The sequence below is a fragment of the Narcine bancroftii genome, chromosome 1, assembly GCF_036971445.1.
Source record: "Narcine bancroftii isolate sNarBan1 chromosome 1, sNarBan1.hap1, whole genome shotgun sequence".
Taxonomy (NCBI): Eukaryota; Metazoa; Chordata; class Chondrichthyes; order Torpediniformes; family Narcinidae; genus Narcine; species Narcine bancroftii.
The window spans coordinates 437,819,999-437,843,711 of NC_091469.1; the positions used below are offsets into that span (position 1 = coordinate 437,819,999).

Genomic DNA, 23,713 nt, shown 5'->3' on the forward strand with positions numbered 1-23,713 from the left:
ACTGCTGAGTGTTTCCACCTGTGCTATCCAACTGCTGAGTGTTTCCACCTGTGCTATCCAACTGCTGAGTGTTTCCACCTGTGCTATCCAACTGCTGAGTGTTTCCACCTGTACAATCCCACTGCTGAGTGTTTCCACCTGTGCTATCCCACTGCTGAGTGTTTCCACCTGTGCTATCCCACTGCTGAGTGTTTCCACCTGTGCTATCCCACTGCTGAGTGTTTCCACCTGTGCTATCCCACTGCTGAGTGTTTCCACCTGTGCTATCCCACTGCTGAGTGTTTCCACCTGTGCTATCCCACTGCTGAGTGTTTCCACCTGTGCTATCCCACTGCTGAGTGTTTCCACCTGTGCTATCCCACTGCTGAGTGTTTCCACCTGTGCTATCCCACTGCTGAGTGTTTCCACCTGTGCTATCCCACTGCTGAGTGTTTCCACCTGTGCTATCCCACTGCTGAGTGTTTCCACCTGTGCTATCCCACTGCTGAGTGTTTCCACCTGTGCTATCCAACTGCTGAGTGTTTCCACCTGTGCTATCCCCCTGCTGAGTGTTTCCACCTGTGCTATCCCCCTGCTGAGTGTTTCCACCTGTGCTATCCCACTGCTGAGTGTTTCCACCTGTGCTATCCCACTGCTGAGTGTTTCCACCTGTGCTATCCCACTGCTGAGTGTTTCCACCTGTGCTATCCCACTGCTGAATGTTTCCACCTGTGCTATCCCACTGCTGAGTGTTTCCACCTGTGCTATCCCACTGCTGAGTGTTTCCACCTGTGCTATCCCACTGCTGAGTGTTTCCACCTGTGCTATCCAACTGCTGAGTGTTTCCACCTGTGCTATCCCACTGCTGAGTGTTTCCACCTGTGCTATCCAACTGCTGAGTGTTTCCAGCTTTACATGTTTTATTTCAGATTTCCAGGGTCTGCAGATTTTTTCTTTGGATTTTCGATCAACCACTAAACCCATTTTATTCTCCCCTCAGCATCAACTCTCCCGCACAATTAGGGATGGCAATTAAAAGCCCAGATCCTTTGAATGAATTTAAAAAAAGATGCTGGAAATATATGAGACATATAATAGAAAGAGAAGAGTTTTGACAAAGAATTAAATGCAAAGCATCAGCTACCTTTACCCTTCACAGATCCAGACAGATAAAAGCTACTGTTGCATTTCCAACATTTACAGCTTTGAGAACAAACATCGTTATTTCATTTCTGCAAATATCCTGCTAATTTTCACAGCTGCCACAGAAGAAAAATGTTTCCAAAATTTATAATTAAACTTTTCATTAATCAACATATTTTGAGGAGCTGCATTTCATTTATGTGATTCCAAAATAATAGCTTTTTAATTATTTTAAAAAAAAACACCTATATTGTTATTTCTCTGCATGTATCCAAACCTGGACACGAGGACATAGAATGCTTTTAGTATTTAAATCTGAATGGACAACTGGAGGTGGGTTTTTTTTTGTGACTGTTTAGTAAGAATATTAGGACCTGCCATTCCATTCTTCATTAAGAATTCCAGCGATCTTTGAAAGCCATGGGGATAGGGAATAATCAGTTTTTTTTTTCTCCAGATTGCAAAGTAAATGCCATCAAAGCTCATGATAGGTTCATCCTTCTTTCTGGCATTCTCTTCTTTCATTCAAAGGCCTCTAATTCAACAATAATGTTCAATTTAGTATGAAATAAAATAAAACAGATTTCACTCCACTTTTAAACTGACCTTTCTTTCTTTCCATTATAATTCAGTGCTCAACAAGCCTCAGACTATTTTTGAGGCAGTAAGGGGTCAAGGTGTGAATGCAATCTAAGTAAAAATAACTTTGTTGGCAATAAATTCTGCAAACAAGTGGGTCTTTCTTTTCTTTCTACACGTCATTCAACAATTTTTTTGAGTACACGATGAAGAACAATTACTGTAGACCTTTGCATCGTTGGATAATTTTTCTCAATATCCTCTGTTATAGTACTTGCAGATAACACTGGTTCAATGAATAAGACCCCAAATTCTTTCTACATTGTGCAATGAATAACTAAGTGGTGAATGAAAAATCCTTCTCTGAACAGAATATTTGGCTTCTATTGTATATATTGTTGGCACTTTAAATTGCTTCCTGTTAAATTCCGTAAGAAGGGAGAAAAATGACAATTGAAATAAAATTGGGATTAGTGTATTACAGAGGTGAATCCACGATTCCTTGATTGTCATGGATTCAATGGGACAAAAGGCTCATTTCTGTACTATATGATTCCATAAGTCTAGGAGATTGGGAAACTCTTTCATCCAAGAACAAATGAGTGCAAAAACACAGGGGCAGGAGTAAACAAATTTTATGTTTAAGATTGATGTACAGATACAATAAAAGTCTTGTTTGCTGCAGCTTCCTCAATACATAAAACACGATGCAAAATCAAGAAAAATAAATATTCATAGTGCAAAAACAACCTGAGTCAGTAGTGCACACAGATCCTTGGTAGTAATGATACAGCGAGGGAAATATGGGGAGGTTCAAGATAGCCAGATAGCTATTGGAAAGAAACTATTGTTGGATGCAGAAATGGTGGACTTTAAGCTTCGGTATCTTTTGCCTTAAAGCATCAGCAAGAAGAGAGCATGGCCAAGGTGATGGATGTTTTTATGTTGACATTCTTCTTGAGGTAGTGACTCTTGTACATGTATTCAAAGGTCAGAGGTCAGTGCCAGTGATGGACTTAGCTGTGTCTGCTACTTTCTGCAGAATTCTGCCTTTCTGGGCATTTAAGTTTCCAAATGGAGTCATCATGCAACCAGTCAGTGTACTTTCCACACCACACCTACAGATGTATGATAGAGTATTTAGTGTGCGCCAAATTCAAAAGATAAAGGAACAGAAGTAGGCCACTAGGCCCATCGGGTCTGTTCTGTGACTATGCACTAAGCTAAACTAAACTCACTCCTAGTTCTAATTACCAGTCTTTTCCCCATATCCCTTGATACCCTTACTAATGAGTTACCTATCCATTTCCTGTTTAAATGCTCCCAGTGATCTGGTCGTCACTGCTTTGTGCGGCAGTGAGTTCCACAGATCCACAAACCTCTGACTATAGAACTTCTTCCTCCTCTCTGTTTTCATTGGATAACTTCTAATTTTAAGACTATGACCCCTTGTCCTTGACTCGCTCATCAAGAGAAACATCTTATCCACATTCACTCTGTCCAAACCTTACAATATTTGAAATGTTTCTATGAGATCCCCCCTCACTCTCTTATACTCTAACGAGTACAACCCGAGCTGCCAAATGTTCCCCATACTCCAGCCCGTGCATTCCAGGAATCATCCTGGTAAATCTCCTCTGCATCACATCTTTTCTAAGATAAGGGGCCTAAAACTGTACTCAGTACTCAGTGCCCCATAGAGCCTCATTAACAGCTCTCTACTCTTAAACCCTATACCTCTCGAAATGAATGCTAGCATAACATTTTCCTTTCTCACAACCAATCCTACCTGGGCATCAACTTTTAGATTACTCTGCACAAGGACACCCAGGTCTCTCTGCACCTCCGAGTATTGAATTTTCTCCCCATCCAGATAGTTCTCTGTCTGTTTATTTCCACTGCCAAACTGTAGAACCGAACTCTTCTCAACATTGTACTTTATCTGCCCGGTCTCCCAATCTGTCTGTATCCCTCTGCAATTTTACGGTTTCTCCAACAGTTCCTGCTCCACCATCCATCTTGGTGTCATCTGCAAATTTGGCCACAAGACTATTTAGTCCACAATCCAAATCATTAATATAAATTGCAAACAGCAGCGACCCAAAGACTGACCCCTGTGGAACACCACTCGTTACAGGCAGCCATATTGAACGGGATCCCTTAATTTCAAACCTTTGCTTTTGGCCTATCAGCCAATTTCCTATCCAATCCAATAGTGTCCCTTTAACTCCATGGGCCTTCATTTTATTTATCAGCCTAGCATGCGGCAACTTATCGAAAGCCTTTTGAAAATCCAGGTCTATAAAATCCACAGCCTCCCCTTTGTCTATCCTACTTGAGATTTCTTCAAAAAAACTCCAAAAGGTTAGCTAAACAGGATTTACCCTTTAAAAAAACCATGCTGACTAGGACCAATCCTGTCATACATTTCCAGGTATTTCATAACTTCATCCTTGAGGATTGACTCTAATATCTTCCCCACCACTGACATCAGACTTATAGGTCTATAGTTCCCTTTTTTCTGCCTCCCACTTTTCTTGTTCCACAGAACCACATTCATAACCTTTCATGGGTTCCCTGGAACCATGACAGAGACTAATGATTTCTGGAACACTGTCACCAATGGATCTACAATCTCCAAAGCCACCTCGCCCAGTCCAAGAGATTTATCTGTCTTTAATCCATTCAATTTACCTAGCACAATTTCTCTAGTAATCTTAAATGTATCCAACTCTACTCCCTGAGGCTTTTGTCTGAAAGGGATATTACTAATGTCTTCCATCGTGAATACAGACGTAAAATATTGATTTAATTCTTCTGCCATATCTTTGCAACTCATTATAATTTCCCCAGGATCATTTTCTATCGGTCCTATGTCAGCATGTGTCTCTATTTTATTTTGAATATATTTTTAAAAACTCAGTATCTTTTTTATATTGTTTGCCAATCTCCTTTCATAACTCATCTTTTCTTTCTTTATTTCTTTCTATAAGTTTTTAAAGGAATCCCAGTCCTCTGATTTTCCACTGGTTTTAGCTTCCTTATGCTTTTACCTTGACCTTATCTTCTTTTGTTAACCACATAGGTACCATCTTTCCTTTAACTAATTTCCTTTTTTCTGGGAATATATCTATCCTGCATTCATTTTATTATTTGTAAAAATATCTTCCAATCCTGCTCTGTTCATCCTACTAATTGCTATTCCAGTCGACTTGGTCCAGTTCTTTTCTCATACCACTATAATTTCCTTTATCCAACTGAAAAATTGATAGATCTGATAACCTTTTTCCCTTTTCAAATTTGAAATTAACTTCGACCATGTTGTGATCACTGCTTCCTAGAGCTTCAAAGACCTTTAACTCCCTAACGACCTTTGGTTCATTGCACATGACCCAATCTAGAACTGTGGATCCCCTGGTGGGCTTCTCAACAAGCTGTTCAAAAAATTCTTCTCTTAGGTTTTCTACAAACTCACATTCCTGTGATCCAGTAAATTCCTGTCCTTCCCAACCTCCTGCCACATTAAAACTCCCATAATTAATTTGATATTATCCTTGCGACATGCCCTTTGTATTTCTGACTGTATCTCATCGTCTTCTTCCCAGCTGCTGTTTGGGGACCTATATATAACTGCTAATATAATCTTTTTACCCTTGGCATTTCTTAATTCAACACATACTGATTCTACTCCTTGAGACCCTATGTCTCTTCTTTCTATTGATTTAATCTCATTACATCATCAGAGCCTCCTCCCCCACCCCCTCCACCTCTACCCTCCTGCCTATCTTTCCTCTAGACTGTGTATCCTTGGATATTGAGCTCCCAATCGCACACCTCATTGAGCCACATTTCAGTAGTGGCCACAATATCATACCTTTTTAGCTGAAATTGAGCAACCAGATTCATCCACTTTGTTTCTGATTTAAGTAAAGTGTGTGTAAGCCCGTTATCGATGATGTATGAGTTGTATTCCTGTTGAACAGCTCTTTCTCCTGTCTGCTCACCTGCCTTTCCTTTATGTCATTTTTGACCATTTCTTTACTATTGATTCCTTCCTCTGATGAAACTCCCTGACTCGCTACTATCCTTTTTTTACTTTGCTCTCATTATGATTTCCCTCCCCCTGCAAAGCTAGTTTAAACCCTCCACAATGGCTCTAGCAAACCCTCCTGCCAGGAAATCAGTCCCTTTCCAGTCAAGGTGCAGTCCATCCTTTTTATAGAGGTCTAACCTCCCCCAGAAATGATCCCAGTGATCTAGGAATCTGAAGCCCAACTCTTTAGCCAGATATTCATCTGCCATAACTTCCTATTTGTACCCTGTCTTGCGCATGGCACAGGCAGCAATCCGAAGATTACCACCCTCAAGGTCCTGTCTTTTAATTTACTACCTAACTCCCTATATTCCCTCTTGAGGACCTCTTCTCTATCTCTATCTATATTATTGGTCCCGATGTGGACCACAACATCTGGCTGCTCTTCTTCCCCTTCCAGAACACTGCTGAGGTGATTTGAGACACCCCTGACCCTGGCAGCTGGGAGGTAAAATACCATCTGGGAGTCTCTATGCATTCCAGCAAACTTCCTGTCTGCCCTCCTAACCAACGAGTCCCCTATTACTAGTGCTCTCCTCTTCTCCGTCCTTCCTTTCTGAGCGGAGGAGTCAATCTCTGTGCAGAGGCTTGGCTGTCTCAACTTGTCCCTGGTAGATCATTCCCACCAGCAGTATACAAAACACTATACATATTGTCGGTGGGAACACCGACAGGGATACTCTGCATTACTGGTCCCTTCCTTTTACTTCACCTGACAGTCACCCATCTATCCGCATCTTGTCTATGTGGGGTAAGTATCTTTCTGTAATTTCTCTCTATGACTGCCTCAGCCTCCTTAGTAACCCGCAGTTCATCCAGTTCCAGCTCCAGTTGCTGTACTCGGTCAGAAAGGAGCCGGAGCTGAATGCATTTCCTGCAGGTGTGGTTGTCTGGGACAAGTTTACCTTCCCAGATTTCCCACATCCCACAGCTGGATCAATCCACAGCCCTAGCTGACTCCATTAGCTTGTAGAATAATACCCTTGACTAAACTTACCTTCTCCGCTGACCTTGGATCCTGCAGTTGCTCTCCACAGCCTCTGCTTGCCAAAGCCTCTTGAGCCAAAGCCTCAAAGCCCCACTCTTTCCCTGTGCCACTCACTCACTTGGGCCACTCTTCACTGGCCGCTCCTTTTCCTTACCCTCTTTTTATTGGCCCTTGACCAATTAACCCCATCACTCTCATCTCGCTCCTCCAAATGCCACTGAGATCTGGTCTCTGCCTCCTCCAACTTACCTCAGACTTCTTCGAAAGTAGACTTTTCAAGTATGTTCCAACATTTAATAGGATCGCAGTTGACCTGACCTTGCCCTCAATTCTACTTTCTTGCCTATTCCCCATCATTGTTGACTCCTGTTTGGACCGATAATCTTTCTCAGCCTTTTGTAATATGAATAAGTTTCTTTGGCTTGGCTTCGCGGACGAAGATTTATGGAGGGGGTAAAAAGTCCACGTCAGCTGCAGGCTCGTTTGTGGCTGACAAGTCCGATGCGGGACATGCGATGCGATGAATAAGTAGACAATTCCAAAATATCATAACCCTCTAACAGTAGAAAATCCTCCACTTAATAGCTGGCAACTAGTTTTCCCATCTTCCTTATTTGTTCAATAAATAAACCAAAGAAAAATTGATGAAACAGATGGAAAGTTGTGTATCTGCAACATTAATTTTGCATCATTCTCCACAGATATAACTTGAGCTCCAAAGCATTTCCAGTATTATTTAATTGTTAATGTCTGAATCATTGCAGCCACCATTATATTAATCTTGTATTTCCTGGAGACTTTTAGAACATTAGAAAGTTTATATTTTCACCTTTTATTGACTTGTATGTGCAATGATAGAGTCAGAGAGTGTGTGAAAAGGCCCTTCAGCCCATCTTTCCCACAATGACCAAAATATTCCCCCCCCTCATCTCACCTGCCTGTATTTTGTCTATATCCTTCTAAACCCAACATACCCATGTATCTGACCAATTATTTCTAAAACACTGTAATTATATCTGCCTCAATCACCTCCTCAGAGCCCATTTCATATGCTCACCACCTTCAAGTTATCCCTCAGGTTCTTGTTAAATCACAGCTCCCTCACCTTAAACCTCTGTCTCCCCAGTTCTGAGCAATAGACTCTCTGCATTCACCTGATCTATTCTTTTCATGATGTTGAATTTTCTCTTTCTGAACATCTGCCAGATATTTTGTCACATCTGTCATATTGGGCCAGTTTCCTCATTAGGTTACCATCCATCAAAACATCATTGGAGTGATGCTCTTTGTGTATTTCACTTGACCTAACATCTGCAGACTTTTTTATATTTAACTATCATCCATCCATTGTTAGTTCCTGGCAAGATATCCACTACAGCTGAAAAGCTAAGCCTCAAGAACTAATCAGATTGGAGGGAGAAAAGATTAGGTCCATTCACTCATTTTAATGGATATTTCAATCCAAGTGGAACAAGAAAGTCTGCAGTCACTGTGCTTGAGAGCAGCAGAGTGTATATAGGGACTCTCTCAGTACAGTTTAATTCCCAGCACTGGATTGCTGATATCATCCATTAATCATGTCCATACATTGGATTATAGGAAGATAGGTCAGTTGTGATATGGTGTTCCTAGTTCCCATGCTCATGGTTCACGACTCTGGGGAAAAGAAAGATCTTCAGCATGTTTTCTGTGGGTAATAAAAGGGCTCAGGCCCGAAACATTAGTCATATACCTTTACTTCCCGTGGACGCTACATGAGCTGCTGCGTTCCTCCTACATTTTTAGGTGTTTACTACAATCACAGCATCTGCAGACTTTTTGTGCTTCATTCTTTGCTATGGGCAATGCTTTGTTGTGAATCCATGCTCCAGTTCCCACACAAAAGGAAACATCCCCCACGCATCTACCTTGCTGAGGTTCCTCCGAATCATCCAGCAGAAACTTTGCTTTGCTTACAAATTCAAGCTTTGTACATCACTGCCTCAATTTTGCGAGGGTCAGCAGAAAGAAATTCCATCAAGAATGAATAAAGGCCAACCTACCTGCCTCTATTTAAAGAAACATTCATTGCAAAAATGAATTCCAAATGCCTGACATAAAACCAGGACTCTTAAGACCCTTTCACGCTTGCATCCCACTAAATTGGCCATTCAGTATCCTGGGATACTGACCACTCCTAACTGGGACACTGAACACTCTCACACTTGCAAGGAGCCATCCCTGGGGTTAGGACTGTTCCACCTTCTACCGGTGATGTCATGATGCTTTGAGTGATGGTCAATGTATTATGATATTATATTTGAACAAAATTAATCATACCTAATTTAACTTAATTAAGCTTTATGTACAGCACAGTTTGAGCCCTTCAGCCCCTGTTATTGTTGTGACAACCTATGTAAACCTTTATAAAGGACCACTGGAAAGTGCTAGCAATAAATAGCAATAATGGACACTTTTTAAACAGGGTGGGAAAGTTGGTAGCGCTGTTGTGTAAAATTCATAAAGTACCGTGGGAAAAAAAAGCAATGGCTGATCTGCCCTCTCAGAATTCCATATGGCAGAGAAAGGGCTGTATACCTGGCTGCATGCACAGAGGGGTATCTCTACCGCACGGCATTCTGGGAAGTCAGGTCTGACAGTGTCTATATAAATTGTGTGCGATAGCTTTACCAATTTTCTCACGCTGTTTAAAAATGGTCCGCTATTGCTATTTATTTCCTCTCTCTCTCACTCCCACTGTGACTTTCCCACAGCAAAGTTCATACCTTCATTTTAATCTTTTCTTCCTTCACGTTCCTGCACTCATGCAAAAATTTGGGTCATTTCAATCCCACAATGCAATTACCCATTTCACACTTGCCTGATTGCAACACCAACATCTGCAGATGCTGGGGATTGTACTAGGAGTCGAGGGCGTCATCAATCCCCGGCATGAGATGACGTCATCTGATGCTGGCATTGAACTGATTTTGCTTTCACACCAGGTACTTTAAAGGCTGATTGGCGGTTAATTCCAGGGATCACTTACAAGTGTGAAAGGGGCTTTAAATTACTTCCTACAAATAAAGGAAATTCTCTTAACAGTTTTGTTTAAATCAGAGTTTATCTCTCATCGAAGAAGTTGCAATGTTAAACGTTGCATTAAAGTATCCATTTAAAACTGAAGGAAATTACCTCAGGCAGGCGACTGGTATGCATGCTTCATACAGCAGTATGTAAAGATTTGCTGCTCAGTTTTAAAATGCAGGACAATAGGGCAAAAGACTACTTGCACATTGTCAATCATGAAACTGCTGCAGGAACATATTTCTATTGATCTTGTCAGCTAAAGAAACTCACAAGGAAAGGGGTAGAAATTCAAATCGAGCTTTGCACAGATTGCAATTATTGCCTGGAATGTAATCTTGGCCAATTGAATAAGGAAATTAATAAATATTTGGTACAGAAAACCAAGGAGACATCCAAGAAGAGCAAGGGAGAAATACTTTATTATGCGCTTTAAGGGAATGGAAGTGATTAAGGCCTCAGGTGAATTGGGTCCCTCATGCTCCCAAAACGTTGTGCCTCCAGTGGTGCTGAGGAGCAGCTATGTAAATGTCTGATTGTTTTGCAACTACAAGTATCCATCATAGACTTGTGCAAATTTTCACAATCATTCTACTGGGGAAATACCTGAAAATGTTCTTCTCTTCCTCTCCTTCAATTCCCTCAACCCGTTTTCGTCTTTCCTTTTTCACCTGCTCACATTGACCTTCTGCCTCTTGAAATTTAATGTTCAGTGTGTCAAGTTGAAAAGCCATAAACAAGACAATTCGGTCTTTAGTAGTATAGTAAATTTGGTTGAATAATTAATTGGTCAAAAAGTCATGGAATCAAATCCCCTTGACTGGCTGCAAATAGAATTAGCAACATAATCTTCAATCTCTTTCCTACAAGTCTGCTTTCCTGAGAATTAATCCTGTATATTTCAAGTTCCATGATTTTAATAATCCTATCCTGTATGATCCAAATGGAATGTGTTTTATAGATTAAGAAAAAAACCTAAGATTGCAGCAATTATAAAAATACTCTGGCCAGACCTCTCATCTGAATGGAATATTTAGTGCTGGTTTCACCTTGGGCTCGGCAGCTGGAGGCCTCCCTCCAGGCTGCAGATGCCAAAGGCTTTAGGGAAGTGAGGCCTGGGTTCAAGGAGGCCCAGTGGGGAGCAGACAGCTGGATACAGGGGCTTGACCACTGCATCAGTAGGTGGTGGACATATTGGAAGAGGTGTGTCTCCTTTATTTTTGCAAAATGGTGCTGGAGCAACTCTTTGCTCATCTTTGCATATCACCCAAAAGAAAGCTTCTCACTACATTTCGGTACTCATAACATGAATAAATAAATGTCATCTAAATTGATACTATAATGATCTTGTTTGATGGAGCCAATTTTAAATTGCAAAGTAAAAGAAGTTGTCTTCTCGGCTTGGAAAGGAATCATGTTGAAAATAATCAGAGAAAAGGAATATTACTCTATTAAGGAAAAGCTTACTTCATTACACTGCATTAAACTGTAACAGTAAGATAAGGGAATACAGAAGATAAGTAATGAAAGGTGGTTTAAGGAGCCTATTTACAGAGGTCATTTGATCAACATTTCTGATGAAGGGGCATCGGCTTGAAATATTAATTTTCCTTCTGATTCTACAAATGCTACCTAACACATTGAGTGTTTCTGGCATTTTCTCGTTTTATTCCAGACTTCCAGCACCAGCAGCTTTTTTCTTTTTGCTTTTCATTAAACATATGGAATCGTTTTTCAAGCAGAGTGACGGAAATGAAACGCTGAGAATCAAACACAGAAATATTAGGTGAAAGAAAGGTCAAAGTGGAGGGTGATAAATTGGAATAAATGATAGACTAACTGTCCCATCTCCTTTGTAAGCAGCTGGCAATGATATAATATACAATTTCAGAAAATGCGTCTCTGATAAGTGAGCTGAAGTGTTTTTGTGTTGAAGTTGTTCAACTTGACAGGCTCTTTAGTCCACTGAATTTGAAGGGGATAATTTAATTCCAGCATTTCAAGTACACTTCACGTGAGTAGAGTTTTGAATCTATTCAGCTGCAAGACTGGGCGCACAGTTGAATAATTTATTCAGACAAAAATAAATCAGTATATGCACAGAATACATATTTACATTCATGTGGTATTGAATCTAGGACTTAAAAAATTGAATTTTGTGGAATTGTGCTCTGAAAATTTGAAACATCCTTGACTCTATAAACAATAATCTCAAGACCATTTAAACCAAATGACTTAAATTAAATGATTTATGAATCCAAATAATTTAATCCATTTGTGGTTTTTTTTTGTATGGTTTTGCTCAGAACTGTTTCACTCTTAATGTCTCCAAAGCTGCAGAGGAAACCTGATTCAGACACATAAAGAATTTGCAAAAACATTTTGATCCCAATAGATTATCATGGAAATGTAGTTTGAACGTTTCTGCTCATGTTTCTGCTTATGTTGGATCATAAGGGTTGTTCTTAACATCCAGTGTCACACCTTTTCTCCATGTGATGCTTGTGGGGTAATTTTGCTACAAGTATAATCAATTGAACAGACCAACAACTAAAACAGCACAACCTTTTTTCAAAGAAGTAGCTCTCAGCTTTAGGATAATATGCAACAATGTTGCAAAATAAGACTCTTTTATATGAATTCAATCTCTCATGAATTCACTCAATTATTTGGTCTGCTCCATAGAATCATAGAACAATAATGCAGAGAAAACAGGCCCTTTGGCCCTTCTAGTCTGTGCCCAACTATTAATCTGCCTCGTCCCACTGAGCCATCATGTGCCTTTCCAAATATTTCTTCAATGTTAAAAATCAGCCAGCATTCACCACTTCAGCTGACAGCTCATTCCACACTCCCACAACTCTTAGTACTCCCCCAAACTTCTCCCCTTTCACCCTTAATGCATGTGCTCTGATTTGTATCTTACCTAACCTCAGTGTAAAATGCCTACTTGAATTTACTCTATCTATAACCCATCAACATTTTGTATACCTCTATCAAATCTCCCCTCATTCTTCTACACTCCAGAGAATAAAATCGTAACCTGTTTAATCATTTCCCTGTAACTCAGTTCATTAAGTCCCAGTAACGTTGTAGTAAATCTTCTCTGCACTCTTTCAAATTTATTGATAGCTTCCTTGTAGTTAGATGACCAAAACTGCACACAATATTTGGCTTCACCACTGTCTTATACATCTTCACCATAACACCCCAACTCCTCGACTCAATACTTGATTTAGGACCAAGAGAACACAATTTCAGGATAAAGAGAGCGTCAATTTAAAACAAGATGTAGAGATTTTTTTTTAGTCAGAGGGCCGTGAGTCTGTGAACTTGATGCCGCAGGCGGCAGTGGTTGTTGGGAGTTTTTAAAGACAGAAATTTACAGGTATTTGATGTCAGGGCACCAAGAGTTACAGGGAGAAAACTGGGGAGAGGGGCTGAGTGATAACTCTTACTGTCCAAATACTTGTATATTCAATCACTTAGGACAACTTCCAATAACATACATACTGCTGATGGCAGGCTCACTGGCCTATAATTTCATGACTTAGTTTTTTGAGCCTTTTTTTAAACAATCTACGAGTTATACTCCCATTCTCTCGCACCTCTCCCATGGCTAAGGATATTTTAAATATATCTGCCAGATCCTCAATGTCTGAACGAATACCTTATCAGGCGCTTGGGACTTATCCACTTTTATCCACTCCAAGAGAGCAAGCACTTCTTCCTCTTCAATCTGTATAGGTTTCATGATCTTTCTGCTTTTTTTCCCCACATACCTCTACTCGGAGCCACTTTCCTGAAGCAAAAAATTAAAAACTCCCCCATCTCTTCTGGCTCCATGCAAAGCTGACCACTCTGATCTTCAAGAGCACCAATTTTGTACCATACTATCCTTTTGCTCTTAATATACCCATGGAAGCCCTGAGGAATTTCCTTCACCTTGTCTGCCAAAGCAGCCTCGAGCATTCTTTTAGCCCTCCTCATTTCCATTTTAAGATTTTTCCTGCATTTTTTATACTTCTCATGTACCTCATTGTTCCTTCTTTGCTTCACTGAAATCTTCACCACAAACTGTATTTGATATCTCTGAAATATCCATTCCAACATCAGTTATTCCAATGTACCTGATCTCCACATCTGATCTCACATTCTCTTCTGCAATTGATGCTTCTATTTAACTGTCTACACGTAGTTGAATACACAACTTAACCTACTGTATTTAAATCTTTCTTTGGCTTGGCTTCGCGGATGAAGATTTATGGAGGGGTATGTCCACGTCCGGTGCAGGCTCGTTGGTGACTGACAAGTCCGATGCAGGACAGGCAGGCACGGTTGCAGCGGTTGCAAGGGAAAATTGGTTGGTTGGAGTTGGGTGTTGGGTTTTTCCTCCTTTGTCTTTTGTCAGTGAGGTGGGCTCTGCGGTCTTCTTCAAAGGAGGTTGCTGCCCGCCGAACTGTGAGGCGCCAAGATGCACAGTTGGAGGCGAGATCAGCCCACTGGCGGTGGTCAATGTGGCAGGCACCAAGAGATTTCTTTAAGCAGTCTTTGTACCTCTTCTTTGGTGCACCTCTGTCTCGGTGGGCAGTGGAGAGCCCGCCATATAACGCGATCTTGGGAAGGCGATGGTCCTCCATTCTGGAGACATGACCCAGCCAGCGCAGTTGTATTGGTATTGGTTGTTCTTCGGTTCGAAGAAGTGTGCAGTTCATCTGTGGACACAAAGGTGACTTTGCAATCCCAGACTGGAAGCACAAAGTCCAGCACAATGGGAGCACTGGAAGTCCATTGTTATAATAACTGGCTGCTGCTCTACAACGTTGTTCATGGCCTTCCACCAGTTTTTTGCAGCACCTGTCTTCGAAACCAGTGTAGGCTTCATGGCACAGGGTCACCAACGGGACCTGTCAGCAGCAGCAGCTTCTAGTTCTCTTGGCAGGATGCCACAGTAGTGTAGAGGTTCCTTCACACCATCTTTTTAGCGCTTGTATGGATAACCTTGAGATCACCTTCAGTTCATTATGGAGCAGCTGGCGAGACATACGGTGGTCGTCCATTCTGATGACGTGTCCCAACCACCGCATCTGGGCTCTGATGATCAAGGACTCAATGCTGGTGGATTTCGTGTGACGCAAGATCATTAGGTTGGGGACACAGTCTTGCCAACGGAGGCCAAGGATGGGATGGATAGCGTGCATGTGAAATTTCTCCTGTTGTTTGATGTGGTGTCAGTACAGAGTCGAGGACTCACATTCATATAGGAGAGAAGGGATGACCACAGCTCTGTAGACTTTCAGCTGTGTGGAGGTGCAGACGTTGTGTTAATTGATTACTCTGGTACACAGGCTCCCCAGAGCCTGGTTGGCCTTGCTGATCCTGGAGTCAATTTCTTTGTCCAGAGACCCATCACTCAAGATGATGCTTCCCAAGTGTTTGAAGCTGTTTACATTTGTCAGCTGGGTGTCATTAACTGTGATTTTTGGTTCTATGTTGGTGGTATTAGGTACAGACTGATGGAGTACTTCAGCCATGTTCAGGTTGATGGTCAGGCCAAAGAGCATAGCAGCATTTGAGAATTTGTTCAGCATTAACTGTAGATCACTGTCTTTGTGTGCCGAGAGTGCACAGTATCAGCAAAACCTGTTTCTTGAATGACTGTGTAGAGGCACTTCGTCCGTGTGTTCAAGCGGTGAAGGTCAGAGAGAGAACCGTCTAATCGGTACCTGTTGCACACACAATCCTCCAGACCTTGGACAGCATGTGACAACATGCAAGTGAAGAACAGATTGAATAAGATTGGAGCTAGTACACAACCCTGCTTCCTGCTTCACCCCATTAGAAATGGCAAATGCACCAAGTGCATCAGCACTTCAGAGGACCTGTCCTGTCCTGTTATTCCGTCGTGGAGCAGCTGAATCATTTTTACAAATTTCCTTGGGCATCAGTCACCACTCAGGATGATCCAGAGAGCCTCCCTGTTTACAGCGTCAAATGCTTTTGTCAGGCCAATGAAAGAAGAGTAAAGAGGCTTATTCTGCTCGATGCACTTCTCCTGAACTTGTACATATGAACATAACACACAAACCCTCATACCCTGTAACCCTTTATTTTTCTTGCACCTAGCAAGGCACCCACAATTGTCAGTGAAAAAAAAATACCCCTGATGTCGCCACTGAACCCTCCTCCCTTCACTTTGTGAACATATCCTCTGGTGTTTGCTATACCTGTGCACCTTGATGAAGGGGTCAAGCCCAAAATGTTGGTGATGTATCTTTACCTTTGCTACATAGAGGCACGGTTTGACCTGCTAAGCTTCTCCAGCATTTGTGTGTTTTTTCACTTTTCAGTCTAACTCTGCATCCTGTCCATATCCTCTTGTAACCTTCGACAACATTCAGCTCCATTCACAACCCCTCCAAACTTCATATCATCTGCAAACTTACTGACCCATTCCTCCACCTCTTCATCCAGGTCGTTTATAAAAATCACAAACAGCAGGGGTCTCAGTAGTTGTGGTTCTCCACTAGTCACTGATCTCCAGGCAGAATACTTTCTTTCTACTACTACTCTCTGCTTTCTTTCTGCAAACCATCTCTTTATCCACACAGCCAAAGTTCCATGGATCGCATGACATTCTCAATGAGTTTCTTATGGGAGACCTTGTCATATGTCTTGCTAAAATCATTTAGACCACATCTACCACCCTACCCTCATCAATTTCTTTTGTTACTGCCTCAGTAACCTCTTGTGAGGCATGATCTTCCCTTCACAAATCCATGCTGACTAGCCTTGAGTTGACCGTACTTCTCCAAATGCTCATAAGTCCTATACTTAAGAATCCTCTCCATTAGTTTGCACACCACTGACATAAGACTCACTGGTCTATAATTCCCAAAATTCTCCCTATTACCGTCTTTAATCCTCCAGCACCTCCCCGATGGCCACAGAGGACTCAAAGATCATTGCTATTACTCCAGCTGTCTCTTCCTTCACTTCACACAGAAACCTGGCATATATCACATCTTACCCCAGGAACTTAGCAATCTTAATGTTTTTAAGAAGATTCAACATTTCCTCTTCCTTAATCTCCACATTGTCCAGCACACAGGCTTGATCTATTCTCACCTCACCCTGATGAAGGTCCTTTTCTCTTGTAAATACTGAAGCAAAGTATTCATTTAGAACCTACCAAACTCCTCCACCTCCAGGCACTTGTTGCCCCCTTTATGCTTTCGTGGCCCCACCTTCATTCTCATCATCCTTCATTTCTTCACATTGGGGTTTTCCTTAATCCGACATGCCAAGGACTTCTTATTCCCCCTTCGAGCTCGCCTAAATCTTTTCTTAAGTTCCTTCTTGGCTACCATATTCTTCTCATGAGCCCTTCCTGTTTCCTGCTTCTTATATCTAATGTATGTTCTTTCTTCCTCTCGATTTGTTGCCTCATCTGCTTCATCAACCATGGTTCCATTTTCCTATCATCTTTTCCTTATTCCAATGGGACAAACCTATCCTGAACCCATATCAAGGGATCCCTACACTTCCTCCACATTAGATTTGTGCTTTCACCCTTGAACATCTGTTTCCAATTTGCGCTCACTTGTTCCTGCCTCATCCCTTCATAATTAGCACTTCCCCAATTAAATGGTTTCCCATTTGTCTGCTTTTATCCTTTTCCATAGCTATGCTAAGCTCAGAGTGTTGTGGTCACTCTCACCAAAGTGCTCACCCACCAAGAAGTTTGCCACCTCATCAGGTTCATTACCCAGAATTAGACCCAGTATGACCTTTCCTCTCGTTGGCTGGTCTACATACTGTGTCAGAAATCCATTTTGTATGCACCAAACAAATTCAGCCTCATTTATCCCTCTTGCAGACAGGAAGTGCCAGATGATATTACAGAAGTTGAAATCACCCATAACTACGACCCTGTATTTCCTGCACCATTCCAAAATCTGTCTGTTTATCTGCATCTCAGTTTCCCGAGGACTATTTAGGGATGGCTAGACTATTCTTAGTACAGTGATTGTTCCCTTCCTATTTCTGACTTCCACCCACGCCATCTCAGTACACACTCCCTCTGCAGTGTCCTCCCTTTATGTAACCATGATACTATTCTTGACCAGTAATACTATTCTCCACCCCACCCCTCTCTTACCTCCCATCCTATTCCATTTAAAACACCTAAACCAAGATGGGCAACCTTTTCTGAAAAACTCACATTCCACTTTAAGTAATCCCTTTGCCATTGGTGTTCTGTGATTAGTAAGGGATTGCTCAAGGTGCTATGTGAGGGCGAAGGGAAGATTGAGAACCACTGCTCTGGACCCAATCATTACTGAAATATTTTGCTTGAGAAAAATTGTCACTGGCCCATTTCATTTGGAGTTATGAAACCGTGCACATAACGAGTCAATTAGGTATGATTAAAACAGTAGTTTACAAACATTTTCTTTCCACTCACATACCATCTTAAGCAATCCTTTACTAACCACAGACCACCTATGGCATCGGGAATACTTAAAGTGGAAAGAAAATGGCTGAGAACCACTGCTTTCATCCATACTAGAATATAGTATAAAACTTAAAATATGACAGGAAATTACAAAAATTGGCTACATCTTTAAAAAAAAGGTTGCCCACCTCTGACCTAAACCCTAGTACCTTATCAGTCAATCATGCCCTTCTCCAGCCAAGTCTCTGCAACAACTACAACATCATAGTTCCACGTACTGATCCATCTCTAAGCTAATCCCCTTTATTTCTAATACTCCTAGTGTTGAAAGAGACACGTTTCAACCCCTCTAACTGGTTACATTTATACCTGTTCTTCCTCACAAACTCAGAACACATCATGCTTTTGACCTTCTCCCCTATTCTCTGCACTCACATTCTGGTTCCCACCCCCTTGGCAAATTAGTTTAAACTCTCCACAACAGCTCTAGCAAACCTGGCCACCAGGATATTTGTCCCTTTCCAGTTCTGGTGCAGCCTATGGTTTTTATCTTTTCCAGAAGAGATCCCAATGTTTTATAAACTTGAACCCCTGCCCCCTGCTTGAACTCTTCAGCCACACATTCATCTGCCACACCTTCCTATTCTTACCCTCTCTGGCATGTGACACAGGTAATCCTGAGATTACCACCCTTGAAGTCCTGCTTTCCCCTTTTAAGGTCCTCATCACTACTCTTTTCTACGTGGACCATGACATCTGGCTGCTCCCCCTCCCCCTCCAGAATGCTGTGAACGCAATCAGAGTCATCCCTGACCCTGGCACCTGGGAGGCAACATACCATCCTGGACCCTCCATCTCATTCACAGAATCTTCTATCCAGTCACCTAACCAATGAGACCCCCATCACCATACCTCTCATCTTCTCCCTCCTGAGCTGAGAGGCCAGCTTCTGCACCAGAGACATAATCACCATGAATTGTCCCTGGTAAATTGTTTCCCCCCCCCCCAACAACATCCAAAACAGTACACTTATTGTTGAGGGGAACAACCACAGGGGTGCCCTGCACTGTCTGCTTATACTCCTTCCTTCTCCTGATTGTCACCCAACTACCTGCTGTCATGATAATGAATATGTATGAGATGTACCGGAAGTCACGTGGTATGGGAGAGAGATAAGAACACAAGCAAGAGAACAAAGGAAACGGGAGAATTAAGACCCAGAGAAGTTTACCTGATAAACTTGCGTTTAATGTTTTATTAACTTCACATTTCGGGCCACAAATGTGACATTGGCGACGAGGATGGGATAAGCTTGAAGAAAATTAAAGACTAAACAAGATTACAGACAACTTCAAGGTGATAAGAATTTTCTCTTTGACTCAGTACTTTTGGGACTGGAATATTTCCTCATGGCTGGTGCAGACGGTGACTTTCTAACACATAGTGGAATTGCTCATTTTGACCTGACTGGTGATGCAAGCACTGTAAGTGTGAAGTGGAAGGCATGGCTGGAAGAATTTGAATCCTATGCCAACAGTCGTGGCCTATTTCTAGATACCGGTACGGTTGAACAAAAAGCGCAGAGAAGGGCGTTACTTCTTTTCACTGCAGGACCCTCAGTTCGGGAAACATTTAAGACACTTTTGAATACTGGAAGAAAGGATGAGTACTGGAAAGCGGTAGATGCATTAAATGCACACTATGTAGTGACACCGAATGCTACATTTCCACGCCATTTGTTTCGGAGAACGAGACAAGAAGATGGCCAGACAATTGCTCAGTACGTGATGAGACTACGCCAGCTAGCTGTTGGATGCAATTACATGCCAGCTGATTTGGACATCCAATTACTGGATCAAGTCATACAGCACTGCAGATCAGATAAACTCAGAAGATGTCTACTGGAAAGAGGGAGGAGTTGGATCTCACCGATGCTTTAACCATTGCTGCTGCATTAGAGGCTGTTGAAAAGCAATTTCATACCATGACCCTGAAAGACAACTCAAGCCAGCAAATTAAGAGGCTCTCACATCGCCATAACCAGCCAATATATACGTTGACACAGGAAGTGGAGTGTTATAGATGTGGAAACCGAGGTCATTTGGGAAAGACCCATATTGCCCGGCCAAAGGCAAAGTTTGCAGAAAGTGTGGAGGCAAGGACCACTTTGCAAAGAAGTGCAATGCAGACCAGAAGAGGAAGAGTACAACTTCCAAAGGCAAAGCCTGGGGGAAAGTATCCTGGAAAGAAAGATACCATTCGCCAGATAGACGGTGACGATGATGATACCCAGGAGGAACAGAGTTGTTACCAATTTACGTTGAATGAAGTACATCATGAGAAAGTCCCAGTGATCATTGGTGGAGTGACAGTTCAGGTCATTGTAGACTCAGGCAGTGACAGTAATGTGATTGATCGACATTTATGGGAGAAGTTGAAAAGAAAAAAGATTATCTGTACCTCAAAGAAGTGTTCCAAGAAACTGTATCCATACACAGCAACCAAGCCATTGCAGACCATTGGATGTTTTACTGCAACTGTTGAAGCTGGAGATAAGTGCACCGAAGCAGAGTTTATGGTCATAGAAGAGAGGGGAGAACCATTGCTGAGTAGAAGCACAGCGCAAGACCTGGCAATACTTCATATTGGAGCTTGTGTCAATTCAATTCAGTCATACGAGGATATGAAGCAAGAATTCCCCGCATTCTTCCAAGGAGTAGGAAAGCTGAAAGGTCGACAATTGAAGCTAGCGGTAGATGAAACGGTCAAACCCAAGGCACAACCAATGCGCCGAACTCCGTTTGGACTTCGTGGGAAAGTCGAAGCCAAAATTAAAGAATTGATCGAACAAGACATTATTGAACCGGTGGAACATTCGACACAATGGGTCAGTCCCGTAGTGATTGTGCCCAAACCAAAGGGTGACATAAGACTATGTGTTGACATGAGAATGGCCAATGAAGCTATAATTAGAGAACGACACCCTATACCAACAGTGGAAGAAATACTTCAAGAACTAACTACCAGCAAGGTATTCTCAAAAATTGATCTGAAATGGGGCTATCATCAATTAGAGCTGGATCCAGGTTCCCGAGATGTGACAACATTTGTGACTCACTGTAGATTGTATCGTTACAAGAGACAAAATCAGTCCATTGAAAAACGATTGAGAATTGCACACGCAGAAGGACAAAATTGGCGAGAAGCATTGCTATCTTATGTGGCTGTCTATCGAGCAACGCCTCATGCAACCACTGGAAAAAGTCCTGCTGAAGCATTTTTTGGAAGAAAAATCCGCACAAAAATGCCAGAAATAAAGGAAATCCGAGACGACCAGGAGATGGGGGACCACGATGCTGAAAAGAAAGGTGCAGCAAAGCTGTACACAGATTCGAAACGTGGAGCCAAGTACTCAGACATCATGCCAGGAGATAATGTTCTACTAGTGAGGCATGAAACTGGTGGTAAGCTAGACACACCTTATTACCATCAACCCTATACTGTCGTATCCAGAAGTGGCAGTATGGTGACATAAGAGAAATGTATCAAGTGTAAAAAGGTACCAGTCCAGAGATACATCGAGTGAAGAGGTTGAAAGGCCAATACGAGATGCTGAAACTGAGAGACCTGATGATGTTCCAGAGACAGTTACCAGCACTCCTGATGAAGTGACTAGAGCGCCAGAAACACCCGAAGCCGTGGCGAGCAGTATTTCCGACGCCGAGAGTGAACAACCGAGAAGCGACGACAATATCGCAGGCAGGCCGAAACGAAACCGGAAAGTGCCCAAACGATACGAAGACTTTGTGTCATAGTTTTAATAAGAACTTTGGGACAGTATTTAATCTTATATCATAAAGTGCATGTATGAGTGCTGTAGGAAGTAAACTTTATGTAGTTGAGTTATAGTATTACCATTAGTTACGATGTTTGTATGTTTCCGAGGGATATTGATAAGTGAAGGTAAAGTTTATTTCTGATTAAAGGAGGGATGTCATGATAATGAATATGTATGAGATATACCGGAAGTCACGTGGTATGGGAGAGAGATAAGAACACAAGCAAGAGAACAAAGGAAACGGGAGAATAAAGACCCAGAGAAGTTTACCTGATAAACTTGTGTTTAATGTTTTATTAACTTCACATTTCGGGCCACAAATGTGACACCTGCCTCTTGACTTTTGGGGGTGACTGTCTCCCTGAAGCTCCAGTCTATTAAAGCCTCTGCCTCCCGAATGTTCTGAAGGTCATCCAGCTCCAGCTCCAGGATGCTAATTTGGTTTGTCAGGAGCTGCAGCTCAATGCACCTTTTGCAGGTGTAGTCATCAGGGACAATTGTCCTGTCCCACATTTCCCACGTGCTGCACTCAGAGCATTCTACTGTCCTAGCTGTCTCTGTTAACTCTTCCTAATTTAAATACAAAGATCTTACCTGGTCTTACCTTGCTGGAAACAAGCTGGCCATTCTCCACTTTTTGAGCTACCCCTCTTTTTTATTTGCCACTGTCCCTTACCTTCATTATTCCTCCCATGAATCATTGTTCTATTTAACTCTCTGCTCCCTTTTTAAGTGCACTCACCTCAAGCTGGTTCCCAACACTCGCAGCTCTCCTGAGTCCCTTGATCCTCATTTTCCAGCAATGCCCCCAAGATGACAGGCACATGGATGGAAATAAAATAGAGGCTTACAAGATAGGGAAGGTTTAGTGGCTTTTTAAAGGAATATACGGTTTGGCACAACATTGGGGGCCATATGGCCTGTACTGTGCTGAGTCTTCTATGTCTGGGCAAAATCTGTAAAGTCTCTCTCAAACTTATAAATTCACTCCGTTTTTCAGCTGGGGAATTTTAAAGCTGCAACATCCAATTTTGACCTGCAGTTAAGAACTTGTAATCTATAAGTTTAGTTGGACCAGAATCTGTTGGGAAAGGCTGATTTCTTTTTCTTGGTGTTTCTCAGCTGTATCGAGGCATTGGAATAACGAAGAAGAGCATTCCACATTTTCCAGCAGTGATATAGGGGAATGTGTCCACTGAGCCCAGTCCAGATTAGACTTCGTCCAGGAACAAGGCCACTTGTTTAAATGTACAGGAATAACTGCAAAGAGCAAAGATAATTTATTATTTTTAATCAATAAGATTACATGAAATTTGTTATTTTTAAAAAAAAAATGCTACTTAGTGATTTGTTTTGAATTAAGTACATTTTTACAGAATGTAGTGTTGATCTGAAACTCATTGCCTATGAAGGTGATTGAAACACTTAGTTTGGAATTGAATAGGTACTTGCTAAAAAAAAATGCAGTTAAATGAAACTAAATTTACGTCAAACTAGCTGTATACCTCTTTCCACTGAGTGTTTCCACCATTTTTCATTTTTAATTCACATTCCTAGCACCTGGAGAAC

The 23,713-nt window shown here is 41.8% G+C and overlaps 1 long non-coding RNA gene across 2 annotated transcripts in view; it reads left to right on the forward strand.

Annotated features, from left to right (window-relative positions):
- The window catches only part of LOC138753543 (uncharacterized), a 62,330-nt gene extending 38,882 nt beyond the window's left edge, over positions 1-23,448 (forward strand). The window contains exon 4 of one of the 2 annotated variants that reach the window (XR_011351236.1): positions 23,267-23,448. This is a non-coding gene — a long non-coding RNA (uncharacterized lncRNA). Of the gene's footprint in view, positions 1-979; positions 1,245-23,266 lie in introns of those variants that run through there. The other variant, XR_011351235.1, reaches the window with a different exon arrangement.
- The last annotated feature ends 265 nt before the right edge of the window (positions 23,449-23,713 follow it).